At 53.1% G+C, this 12531-nt stretch overlaps 1 protein-coding gene across 2 annotated transcripts in view; it reads right to left on the bottom strand.

The window, feature by feature from the left end:
• The window catches only part of RGS13 (regulator of G protein signaling 13), a 361972-nt gene that overhangs the window by 120518 nt on the left and 228923 nt on the right, over window positions 1-12531 (bottom strand). The gene's annotated exons all lie outside the window — the stretch shown is intronic.

Raw genomic sequence — 12531 nt, 5'->3', positions numbered from 1 at the left:
TAAGTGGTGCCTGCTGTAGCAGGTGCTTGGGTCTGGGGTTGTAGGTCCTGCTCTAGCGGACCAGTGGATCTTGGACCTTTTCCCCTCCATCCCTTCCTTCCCCCGGTGTGTTTGGGCCGGTTAGGCTCTGCTCCAGCGAGCCAAGGGTTAACAGGGGGTGAGAGGCCAGGGTACTTAAGGTGGGGGTCGTCACTCTGCAGGGCCCCTGCTCGCTTGGTCCTTTGTGCCTGGTCCTGCTCTGTGCCCGATTTTTTCCGCCCACCTGCCAATCACGGCGCTTCGGCATAGGTACTGCGCTGCGTTTCTGTGGCAGATTTTGGCCGCATTTGTTTTGTGCCACCCACTCGCCTGCTGCCCTGTGAGGTGCTGCGGCGGCGGCAGCTGTGCTTCGCAGCTGTTCCCAATGCTGCCCGGGACTGCCATTCGATCCTCTGAAATGTGAGGCTCTCACAATCCTGTCTTTCGATCTGCCGGCAGGCTGTATTTTATGTGTTGCAACTCTGCTTTTTGCGTTGATGATCGCTGCTCGCCTGCCACTCGTGGCGCTGCAGTGGGCGGCGGCTCTGCTGCGGGCATTCTCCCGGCGCCCTTTGGTTCTCACCGCCTGCCCCTCGAGGCGCTGCGGCGGGCGGCGGCTGTGCAGCGCAGTGTTCTCCCAGCACCCTTTGGCACCCATTGGTTCTCCCCGCCCGCCTGCCCCTCGAGGTGCTGCAGCGGGAGGTGGCTGTGCTGCACGGCATTCTGTTTCTGTTTCGGTGACCCTATTGTGGGCTTCCGTACCTTACATTGTCCATCGAGACGCCGCGGCGGTGCTGTGCGGCTGTATTTGGCCCTGTCACTTTTCCCCTGCTTTGCTGGTACCGGGTCCCCATGGAGTTCGTGGTCCGGGAGTGTGTAGGCCACTCTCTGGGCTCCTGCATGTGTTCCACGTCTGTGCATCTCCTTCTACGGGCTATGCTTCGCCGCAGGCACATTCGCCTACTATTGGCCCATTTCTGTCTGCCCAGGTTGTTCCATGCTGACACGTTGCTCCTGGCTGGTGAGTTTGGCTTCGGTTTTCAGCTTTGCGGACTGGATGTACATGCGTTCCTCACGCTGTCCTCCTTGTCGCTTTGGGGATGTTGGTCTTTGTTCTTTGTCCCGCACGTATGCGCCTCATGATTTCCTCATGCTGCGTGACTGTGATCCTGGTTTTGGACTGTGGGTGTCTGTGGAGCATGTTTTGTTTGTACTCTCACCCTACTGTCACGTTTCTGTTTCTCCCTTCGGGCTGTGTGTTGGGTGCAATCAATCAATCAATCAATCAAAGTACTTGTTGAGCACGCTACTTACCCGTGAGGGTCTCAAGGCGCTGAGGGGAGGGGGTGCTGCTACTGCTCGAAGAGCCAGGTCTTGAGGAGTCTTCTGAAGGCGAGGAGGTCTTGGGTCTGCCGTATGTGGGTAGGGAGGGTGTTCCAGGTCTTGGCGGCGAGGTAGAAGAAGGATATGCCACCGGAGGTCGTTCTTTGGGCACGGGGGACAGCGGCGAGGGCGAGGCTGGCTGAGCAAACCTGTCGGGTGGGGGTATAGAAGCTGAGTCTGCTGTTAAGGAAGGCTGGTCTGGCGTTGTGGAGTGCTTTGTGTGCGTGGGTGAGGAGCTTGAAGGTGATCCTCTTGTCAACGGGGAGCCAGTGTAGGTCTCTCAGGAGGGGGGGTGATATGGTTGCGGCGGGGTACGTTGACGATCAGTCGGGCGGAGGCGTTTTGGATGCGTTGTAGTCGTCGTAGGTCGTAGGTGTTTGGCTGGAATTCCTGCGTAGAGTGTTTTGCCATAGTCCAGTCTGCTGCTGACAAGGGCCTGTGTCACTGTTCTTCTTGTTTCGGTCAGGATCCACTTGTAGATCCTGTGGAGCATGCTAAGGGTGTTGTAGCAGGAGGAGGAGATGGCATTGACTTGCTTAGCCATGGAGAGGGAGGTGGGGTGCTGTTCCCAGTGTAGTCGGCCACCAGGAGTCGTCCCAGGCTGAGGGGGTGGGTCAGAGGATGAGTACCTCTGTCTTGTCCAAGTTCGGCTTCAGACAGTTGCTCCTCATCCAGTTGGCGACGGCCTTCATTCCCTCGTGGATGTTGGTTTTGGCGCTGTGTGGGTCCTTGGTGAGGGATAGGATGAGCTGGGTGTCATCAGCGTAGGAGATGATGTTGAGGTCGTGCTGGTGGGCCAGTTGTGCGAGGGGGGCCATGTAGATGTTGAACAGCATTGGGCTGAGTGATGAGCCCTGGGGACGCCGCAGATGATGTTGGTGGCTTCGGATCGGAAGGGTGGGAGGCTGACGCTCTGGGTTCTGCCGGTGTGGAAGGACATGGTCCATGGATTCCGGGTTCTAGGAGGCGTGTCTTTAGAGAGCGATGGCAGACCATGTCGAAGGCAGCCGACAAGTCCAGGAGGATGAGGGCTGATGTTTCGTCGTTGTCTAGTTGGCGCCTGATGTCGTCTGTGGCGGCGATGAGGGCTGTCTCTGTGCTGTGGTTTTGTCTGAATCCGGACTGGGACGGGTCCAAGATGTTGTTGTCTTCCAGGTGGCGGGCTAATTGCCCGTTGAGGATTTTCTCGATGACCCTTTCCGGGTAATGGGAGCAAGGAGATCGGCCAGAAGTTCTTGAGGTCTTTGAGGTTCGCCCTGGGCTTCTTGAGGATGCGTTGATTTCGGCGTGCTTCCAGCTTTCCGGAAATGTCGCTGTTTTGAAGGAGATGTTGATGACCTTCTGTCGTTGGTGTGCCATGGCTGCGTCTGTTTTGTTGAATACGTGGTGTGGGCACGGGTCTGACGGAGATCCTGAGTGGATGGAGTTCATGACCTTGCATGTCTCTTCGTCATTGACGTTGGACCAGGAGGTCAGGCGGATGGCGCTGGTGATGTTCACAGGGGAGGTGGAATTTGGCATAGTCGGGCGGGTATGGTGTTGAAGCTGTCGTGGATGTCAGCGATCTTGAGGTGGAAGAAGGTGGCTAGTGAGTCGCACAGTTCCTGTGAGGGCGGGATGTCATTGGCACTGGGGTTGGAGAGTTCGTGTACGTTGTTGTCCAAGCGGTCTTTGAAGGAGGATCTCTTGGATAATCTGATGAGGTGGTGATGTCTGCTGGTGGCGTCCTTGTGGGCTGCGTGGTTGTCCAGTGTGCATTCGTAGAGCCATATTTTCTCCAGTTTCTGGCATGTGCGTTTGGAGGTCTGGAGCTCGTCGGTTAACCAGGTGGCTCTCTTGTTGGCATGGCTGTGGGAGGGTTTTTTGAGCGGGGCGAGGATGTTGGCGCAGTCGTCGATCCACTGTCTGAGGTTGCGGACTGTGGTGTCTGGGTTGGTGGGGTAGGTGGGTGGGTTCTGGGCGAGGGTTGTGATCAGCCGGTCTTCGGTGACTTTGCCCCAGCAGCGGTGAGGCAGCTGTTGGGTGCGGTGGTGCCCGGTTGGTTTCTTGAAGGTGAAATGGATGCAGCGGTGATCGGTTCAGTGGAGTTCGGTGCTGTGGTAGAAGGCGACGTGGGTGCCTGTGGAGAAGACGGGGTCCAGGGTGTGGCCGGCGGAGTGGGTGGGTGCGGTGACGAGTTGTTTGAGGCCGAGGTTGCGAGGTTGTCGATCAGGGTGGCGGAGTTGGCATTGTTGTTGTTCTCGAGGTGGAAGTTCAGGTCCCCAATGAGGATGTCGTCTGTGGAGGCAAGTGTGTGGGTGCTGGCGAGGTCGGCGATCGAGTCGCTGAACTGAGCCCGGGGTCCGGGGGGTCTGTAGATGAGTGTTCCTCTGAGGGTGGTGTTTGGGTCGGTGTGGATCTGGAAGTGCAGGTGTTCGGCGGTGTGGAGGGTGTCGTCTGCATGGGTGGCGACCTTGAGGGTGGACTTGTGGACGATGGCTATTCCTCCTCCGGTTCCGTTGGCGCGATCCCTGGGGGTGATCTTGTAGCGTCCGGGATGGCTATGGCTATGTCGGGCGCCGAGGAATCGTTCCACCAGGTCTCGGTCAGGAAGGCCACGTCTGGGGCGGAGGTGTTGAGCAGATCCCAGAGCTCGACAGCGTGTTTGCGTGCGCAGCGGGTGTTGAGAAGTCTGCAGCGGAGGTGGTTGGGTCCAGTCCTTGGCGGTTTGGTGGTTCTGTTGCAGGTGAAGCTGCTGGTGCGGCAGGAGAAGGGTCCGTGGGGCAGTTTCGGGGCTGCCTGGAACCATGTGTGGTTTGGGCCGGCGTTTAGTGTGTGGATGCTGCTAGCGTCATAGTGGAGTCTGGTGTCGTGGTGTTTGTTGGGTCCAGGGGTTCTGGCAGGTCCGCGGGGTCCACGCAGCTGCCGCCATTTGAAGGGGAGCTGGGAAGAAGAAGCAGCTGGGAGGCGGGAGGCGGGAGGCGGCAGGCAGGGGATGGCGAAGGGGCATAGGGGTGGGGCCGCAGGGGCAGCAGAGGCGGGAGTGAGCAGTGGGCACGGGGGCGAGGGAAGAACAGCGCCCAGGAATGCGCAGAAAACAAAACCAAAATGCAGGGCACAGGCACAGATGGAGCTGCAGCGGGGGTTGCAACCTACTTGGAAGGTCAAGGGTCGCCCGGGGGACACGTGGCGCAGCATGGGTTTTTATGTGTGTTTGCCTTGCTGGCTGCTCTGCAAGTTCCGGCATCCGCTTGGTCTGCAGTGTGGTTTTGATTTCGCCCTGGATATCCTGGGGTTGAAATTCCTGCTGCTCTGTGCTGTGTGTTGACCTTTGTGCGCTTTGGGGTGTTGGGGTATGGCCCTCTGGCTGGAGCGTTCGCTCGTCATCCTGAGTTTCTGGATGTTCTGCTTCTTACTGCTTTGGGGCATGGTGTGTTTTGCTGGTGCTCGTGTCCCTGCTTTCACCCTTCCTGGGTTTCCATTTGGGGGGTTCCCTTGGGGTAGTGGTCCAACATAGGAGCTTTTGCTCACTGGCTGGTTTTGGGGCTCTGTTGGCTCGGGCTTGCTCTTTGGGCTCTGGGCCTGCAGTCCTTCCTTCCTGTGGACTCCTGTTCCTGCCTGCTCTTCATTGTTGTGCGGGGTCTGTCCCGGTCCGTATCTGTTTGGACTTCCAGGGGTTTCCAGGGGCTGTGGGCTCTGTCGTGTCTGTCGGGAGGTGCTGTGGTTGGCTCCTGTCCTTCCGTCACTGGGCAGCATCAGCACCTGCCTCCTATTGGATTACTGCTGTCACCATGCTTCTCCTCACCTTCTGGGGGTCGGGGCTTCGTTGTGGTCCTTTCTGTTGCCTCTCCTCTCGCCCTGGATGGCACGTTTCCTTGGGTCCTGCCCTCTACCCGGCCGCTCCGGTTGTCGGTCTCCCCTGCTCCTGTCCATTGAGCTGTGGCTCTTTGATTGCTCTGCTACCTTTGGGTGGTGCCTGCTTGGTCCGGCCGGGGGTTTGGCGCCCGCCTCTACTGGGGTGTGTGGTCTGGACTCTTCTTGCGGCATCGCTTTTTTGGCGTTCTCGCTGGTCTTTCTAGGGCTGGTCCTGTTCATCGGGTTTTCGTTTGCCCCCCCGGCTGTTCTGGTTGGGGTTGTCTGCCTTGGTAGGGGCCTTCCTCTGGAGGTGTTTCCCCTGTCTGTCCTTTGTGGATCCTCTCCTTCCTGTTGGTCTCAGGGCCTCTGGCCTTGCCTTAGTTCCTTTTCTATTGCCCCAGTGGCTCCTTGCCCGCCCTGTCTCCTGGTGCAGCCAGTGGTCTTTCTGTTCTGGGGCCTCCTTCCCGAGTGTTAGCGGCTTTTTGCCATTCTGGGGGGCGTACTTGGGTTCCCTTTTCTGTACTGTGTTGGTGGGTTCCCCTGATTACGGGTTTCCTGTCTGGCTGCTGTTTGCCGTTCCTTCACTTCTCTGGGTCTTCCCCTGCTTTGCTGGTGCTTCTTTATTGCTGTTCTGGATTGTTTGCCCCCTGCCTCATGCTCCAGGGTGTTTGCGGGGTTCGCCGCTGTTGATTTTTTGGCACAATGGTGCTGTCCTTGCCTTGATCGCTTTAGCTCTGGCTGTGCCGCCCTGATTGCTTGTGTTCTTATCGGTATGGGTCTGGTGGCTCAGTGGACTGTTTGTCTACTGCTGGGGCCTGTGTTCGGCCTCATGGTTGCAGGTTTGGATCCCAGCAATTCCACTCAGCGTTTAGTGCATCTGAGGTCGATAATATGAGTACCTTTTTGTTGGTTAACAACATACTTCTGATATTTAGCGCCTGGATACCCGTAGTGGTTCACATGCTCTTTACGCATACATATGTTGTGTTTTATACTCTCATGAGGTGGTTTGTGGGACGGGCCTCTTTATTGCCTGGTTGGGAGTTCTCCTTGGGCATCTGGTGCTGACTGCTTCTGTTGGGTCTCCGGTGTTGGCTTTTCGGCCTTCTCGTCAGAGCTCCCGGCTTTGCGCTTTCCTGGGGTCCTTTTTCTTCCTGGGGTTCAGGGCATGTTTGGACTGGCCGGGGCTTTTGTCCTGTTGGTGGTACTTGCCTGGATGCGTCTCTGTTGGTGTCTGCTGCTGCGGTCCAGTGGCGTCACTAGGGTTGGTGTCACCCGGTGCGGGTAACTCATGGTGTCACCCCCTCACGACTTACCGCATTGAAGCACACAGGAACATCCCCAGGGTTCATTAACTAAAACAAATTAAACTGTTGAGCAGAGAAGCATATTGCCTGCACCAGAACTCCAAAGACATTTTGCTAAATGCAGTCCTCAATAGTGTTGATACTCACTGTCTCTCAAGCATTTGCCGCCTAGTGTTGGTATAGCCAGTGCTGGATATTCTCGGACATGTGTTTCATGCTTAGTTGGTATTTGTTCAGTTTGTTGTGCTTGACAGGCTGCTTCCCAATAGGAATTTCCTTCACCTCACAGTCAAGCAGTGTGTGCTCGATAAAGGACGTAGGTCAGTGCCAAGCACTTTTTTATGATGATAAATACTCAGGGCCTCATTTATGAAAACGGTCACATCGCTGGGTGAAAACAGCGATGCAGCAGTTTTCAGATTGCCCTCCTTGCAACACCGTAGATGCGCCATAATAAATGTACACCGCTCCACATCGCAAGGAGTTACAAATATGTCAGTATTATTGTCGTATCTGTAGGTGCAAAAGTGATGCATTGCTGGGGTGTGTATGAAAACAGACACAACTCTAGCAATGTGTACTTTCACATGGGGGAAGCCCCATGTGAAAGGGCCTGTGTCAGTCTTATGCCTGCTGTGAGGCAGGCATAAGATATTGATGCAGTAGTGTCCTAGAAGTGTTGCAGTGAAAATTCATAGATTTCACAGCACCACTTTTACAACCCTCTATTGCGGGGGAATGCACACCCTGCATACATTATACCTGACTCAGGTATAATGTATGCAGGCCTTTGCAAAGTGACACATCTGCTTAGATGCATCACTTTGTAAATGTGGCGCATTTTGTACGCTGCAGCAGTTTTACAAACTGTGGTGCAACAGCAGCATAAAAAGTGTCACAAGCCTTTGTAAATAGGGCGCTCAGTTGTCAGCGTGTCACATACTATCCTTTTATGCTGGACATAAAATACCATCAAATATCCTTGCAAGCTCTTCTTAGGAAAGAGTATGCACACTAATTTACAACAATAATTCAAAATCCTCGTTAATAATTCAATAATCTGAATCAGTTTCACTATCTCTGATTCAATTAAATGTAACATCCCAATGATACTAAGAATGTACTAAAATGTTTTATGGTGATTTCCCATTGAGTAAAGAAATAGTGTCTGGGGGCACCAAATGGCTTACTCTGTTGAAATATTAAATGGGATTGGGCTAAACTCAAAGAAGCAGAATAAATATAATATTCAGTGGTACACACCTCCACCCTACCCACTAAACATTAAATGTAATGAGTGCCCAACAGTGCATACACCAGGCAACAGCAGCAGTGGAAACTTACATCATACATACTTCCCTCATACCCACAGAACAGGTACAGAATGCTAGCTTAAGGGCACCCTTTCCACAAAACACAACACAGAGCAGGTACAGAGAAGTAGCTGTGCATGATGCACTCAGACACAAAACAGGCAGAGGAAAAGCAGCAGCAAAGCAAGCTAACCTCACAGAGCGAACAGGTGTAAGTTGGAACACAACAAGAAGCTAGACAAACATGGGGATACTGGTCTCCTCTGGTCGGCAGGGACATGTTAATGAACCTTTCTTCTGGTTGTAAAGAAGGTACCCGACTTGTCATTACAAATTGTGTCATGGCTCTCTAGCCCTTAGCTGGTATCAGCAGCACCCCAGCAAGTTCTCACAAACCATCAACTGGGCACCATAAACACTCAGCTAACACTAAGAGTTGACAGGCTATACTTCAGCCAACTAAATGCTAGCACTCATCAACCCTAAGAGGCCCTCTGCTTGTCCTGAGGCACCATCAGCCTACCTTCAACTCTCATCATAAACTCTCAGCTGATTGTTACATTTCCAAGTGTCTATCAGCACCCTTAGTTGATCCTCTGACAGTGTTCAAGGCCACTCTACCACGGCTCATTACACAGATGAATGAAAATGAATGAAAAAGACATTTGTACAGCGCACGTTCAACAGCGGCTTCTTGGATCCATTTACTCTGCCTCCATCTTCTCACAGACCCTGTCACCATGGTCTCAGACCATCATTTTTCACTCTCTACTGACAACAGATGACCCAAAGAGACCCTTAGCAGACCTCAGTCAACCCCTAACTAACTCTCGGAAGCCCTTGCTGGCCCTCACATTTAATTCCAGCTTTGTAAAACTTATCACCCTTGAGGGTATCCAGGTGCTGGGGGTCATCACGTAGATTAAGTGAGTCATTGTCCATAATCACATGATGCTGAGCTGAGCTGCCGCAGGCGTTGGGTATCGAGCCACAAGCCTCTCTCTCTGGAGTAAGCTGCTCTAGCCGCTGCACCACACTTCTCCCAATTTAACCCACCCCTACTTTCAGAAAGATTTAACTGACCTTTAGCCTCTCTGTACCAGTCTCCAAAGCCTCTGAGGGGCCCCCACCTGTGTTTGAAGCCAATCACACAGAAAGATCACCTCAGCTTGCCTTCCGTCCCTCCCGGCCGACAGTCAGATATTTCCAAAGTACCTCTGCTAGCCCTCAATTCCTCTCTTGATTCATAAAATAACCTTAGGCTTCTAAGTCCATAAAACACGCCCATTAGAACCCCGAGCCCCTCACTGCCCATGAAGACCCTTGTCAGTCTGCCCTCATCTACTCAGTCAATGTTGTCCCCAGGCACCTGTACTCAGTGTGCTGCAAGGCAATTCCCTAATCTGCAGCTCCTAATGTACCACTGTCACACTTTCTTAAGCGCTTTTCTTTAATTGGCCGCTTTACAACACTGTGCAAAAGACATACTAATATTGGAACTAAACTGCAACGCTTTTGTAACCGATTACATGTACAAAATTACATAGATGTATGCATGTGTTGGGTGTGCACGTAGTACATACACATATGTGCGTACACACAACACATCACTTACATGCATCTTGTGATAAGAGCATTGCAGTTTAGCTGCAATGTTAAAGTGTATTCTGTACAGCACTGTTCTGCAGATTTCAGGTACAAATCGTAGTAAGATTGTTCAGTTGGTTAATGCAGCTGTTGCGTATGGCCTTGTGCAAAAGGTAGATAACAAGACCCTGGAGAATAATAAAGTTGGTTGTCCCTCTGCTGTAAAGATGTGCCCTTGACCTGCATATCATAAATCGGAATCCTTCCCAGCATGAATCAAACTGCAATTGTAACGAACCAGATAATATGGATGTCTTTTGGCTTGATGGTAATACTATGAAGTCCACAAATTATGCAGCTTTTTATTGTGCTTTGAAAAAAGTCATTGTTAAGTTATGTATCAATATTCATTTCCGTACATAATAAAAGTAATATTCTCTAAAATTCACGCGTTGTCCTTGCCTCTAACGAAGCCAAGATACGAAAATAACGGCTCCCTCTCTTTGTTCTTGTGGCTCAGGACACACATTTCCATATTTTGTTTTATCTCTTCATCATCACGAATACATCACATGGTCCCGCACACTGCCGCCTGGTCATACTTATACAACCCTCTCTCATCATCACCGCTCCGACATAATTGCCAAACTGCGTTTCAGTTTGAAGGTTCCTGACTTGCTCCCGATGTTTTCCTACAGACGTCCTTATTCCACCGTGATATCGTCATACAATTCCTGCTGGAGTGGACTTCAGTGCACTACCGTGCCTGGGGTAGCAAAAAGTGACATCATCTACCCATCGTCCCCACAGAGCAGAGGCGAGGCTGCAGAGCTGTGTTACACAGCGCAACCTTGGTGTCACCCCATGTGGGTGGTGTCACCCGGTGCGGTCCGCACCCCCGCACCCCCCTAGTGACGCCACTGCTGCGGTCGTTGCCTTGGGAACTGTTGCTCGTTCCGTGTTTTGCCTATTGGAGCGCGGGTTTTGTGTCCTGCCCCTCTCCTTGCTGGTTTTGTTGTTTCCTGCGGTGCTGTTGGGTGACCGGGGTGCTGGTGCTCCCAGTTCTCTTCTCACTGGTGGGGCCCTACGCTTCCGGTGTGGACTTGTGTCCTCGTCTTTTGTCCCTGGTCTCAGGGTCCTAGGGCCTATTGGCTCGGGTGGCTCCCTGGGGGTCTTGTCATGGCTCGGGCTCATTTGGCCTGCCCTTCTGTCCTTCTCACCTTTGGTGTGCTTCAGACTGTAGTTTTTTCTCCCTGTGTGCTCCTGGGAACACACAGGAGCACTCCCTGGTTCTGTTGGGTCTCCGGTGTTGGCTTTTCGGCCTTCTCGTCAGAGCTCCCGGCTTTGCGCTTTCCTGGGGTCCTTTTTCTTCCTGGGGTTCAGGGCATGTTTGGACTGGCCGGGGCTTTTGTCCTGTTGGTGGTACTTGCCTGGATGCGTCTCTGTTGGTGTCTGCTGCTGCGGTCGTTGCCTTGGGAACTGTTGCTCGTTCCGTGTTTTGCCTATTGGAGCGCGGGTTTTGTGTCCTGCCCCTCTCCTTGCTGGTTTTGTTGTTTCCTGCGGTGCTGTTGGGTGACCGGGGTGCTGGTGCTCCCAGTTCTCTTCTCACTGGTGGGGCCCTACGCTTCCGGTGTGGATTTGTGTCCTCGTCTTTTGTCCCTGGTCTCAGGGCCCTAGGGCCTATTGGCTCGGGTGGCTCCCTGGGGGTCTTGTCATGGCTCGGGCTCGTTTGGCCTGCCCTTCTGTCCTTCTCACCTTTGGTGTGCTTCAGACTGTAGTTTTTTCTCCCTGTGTGCTCCTGGGAGCACACAGGAGCACTCCCTGGTTGTTGGCTGGCTGGCTGTGTGGGGGCCTGGGTGCTAACTTTGGCGGCTCACTTCCTTCTTGTGGTACATTCCTGGGTTGGGTTGCTTGGTTCCTGTTCGGTCTCGGGATGCTGTGTTGCTTTCCCTTCCTTCCGTACATGGGCGGCCCTAAGGGCTTGCTGCTTTTCTCCTTTGGCTGGTTGGGTTCCCTTGTTGGTCGGGTCTCTTCTCACAGTCGTTTTCTGGTGCCTTTCCTGGGTCCTTTTTTGCCTTGTGCCTGCCTGGGTTCTCTCCTTAGTGTCACAGTCCCTTCCAGGGGGTCCCTTGTGTGACTGGGGTCTGTGTCCCAAAGGTTTCTCTACTGGTGTGGTTGTGGTGACCCTCGTGTTTTTGGTTGTTCTTTCGGCATGCTGGTTTCCTTTGCAGCCATTTCCGTTATTGCGACTCTTGCCAGTCTGTTTGTTTGTGTCTGGTTCTGCTGCCCCGTTCCTCTGGTGGTTTCGGCTCTCTTGCAGGTGGTTTTCAACCTTGCGGTGTGTCTGTGTTTGTCGGACTGCGTCTCACTTTCTGCTGTGGTGGTGGGGATGCCCTCTGTTTGTTCAGTTTCTCTCTCTGGGCTTTTGCTCCACTTTAACTTTTGGCTGTCCGCTGGGCAGTCTTGGTGTATTTGATCCGGCTTGCTGCTTTCTGTTCTGGGCCCTGTTTGCTGTCGCTCTTGGCTCAGTGCGGTCTGGTTCCATTCCTTCTCTCTCCTCCTTCGGCTTTTGCTTGGGGCCGATTTTCTGGCGGCAATTCGTGTCTCTGAGGTCAGGGTTTTTCTGTCTTCCCAGTGTCTTTCTGTCCCGGGTTGGTTCATAATCAAAAAAACCTCTTTAACAAAATACACCAAGGGGCATATTCTCAAGGACTTATCGCCAAGTTATTGACACTTTATTGCAGCCAAAGTGGCGACAAATGTATCACCCCATTCACAAGCTGGTGCTAACAGCCAATATCACCAGTTTACCTGCAATAGTAGCCACTAAACACATCGCCACAGATGACCCCGGCATCTAACGCTAATGAGATGCACAGTAGGCATTCCTGTGCAAAAAGCTGTGAAAACACCACTTCTCAACATTCTCAATGACCAGCCAGATCAGCGATAAGATCCCAAAACAGGTAATAAGGCGCGTTAGCAGCAGGCATTTAACACCTGCTCTTACCTGGTGTAAAGTCGAACGACAGCCTGCACCATAAAAGGGAACCCAGCCCAGAGCCACACCAGAAGAACAAAGAATGCCA

Source organism: Lissotriton vulgaris, chromosome 1_1, assembly GCF_964263255.1.
Source record: "Lissotriton vulgaris chromosome 1_1, aLisVul1.2, whole genome shotgun sequence".
Taxonomy (NCBI): Eukaryota; Metazoa; Chordata; class Amphibia; order Caudata; family Salamandridae; genus Lissotriton; species Lissotriton vulgaris.
This window is presented reverse-complemented; position numbering and strand designations above follow the sequence as displayed.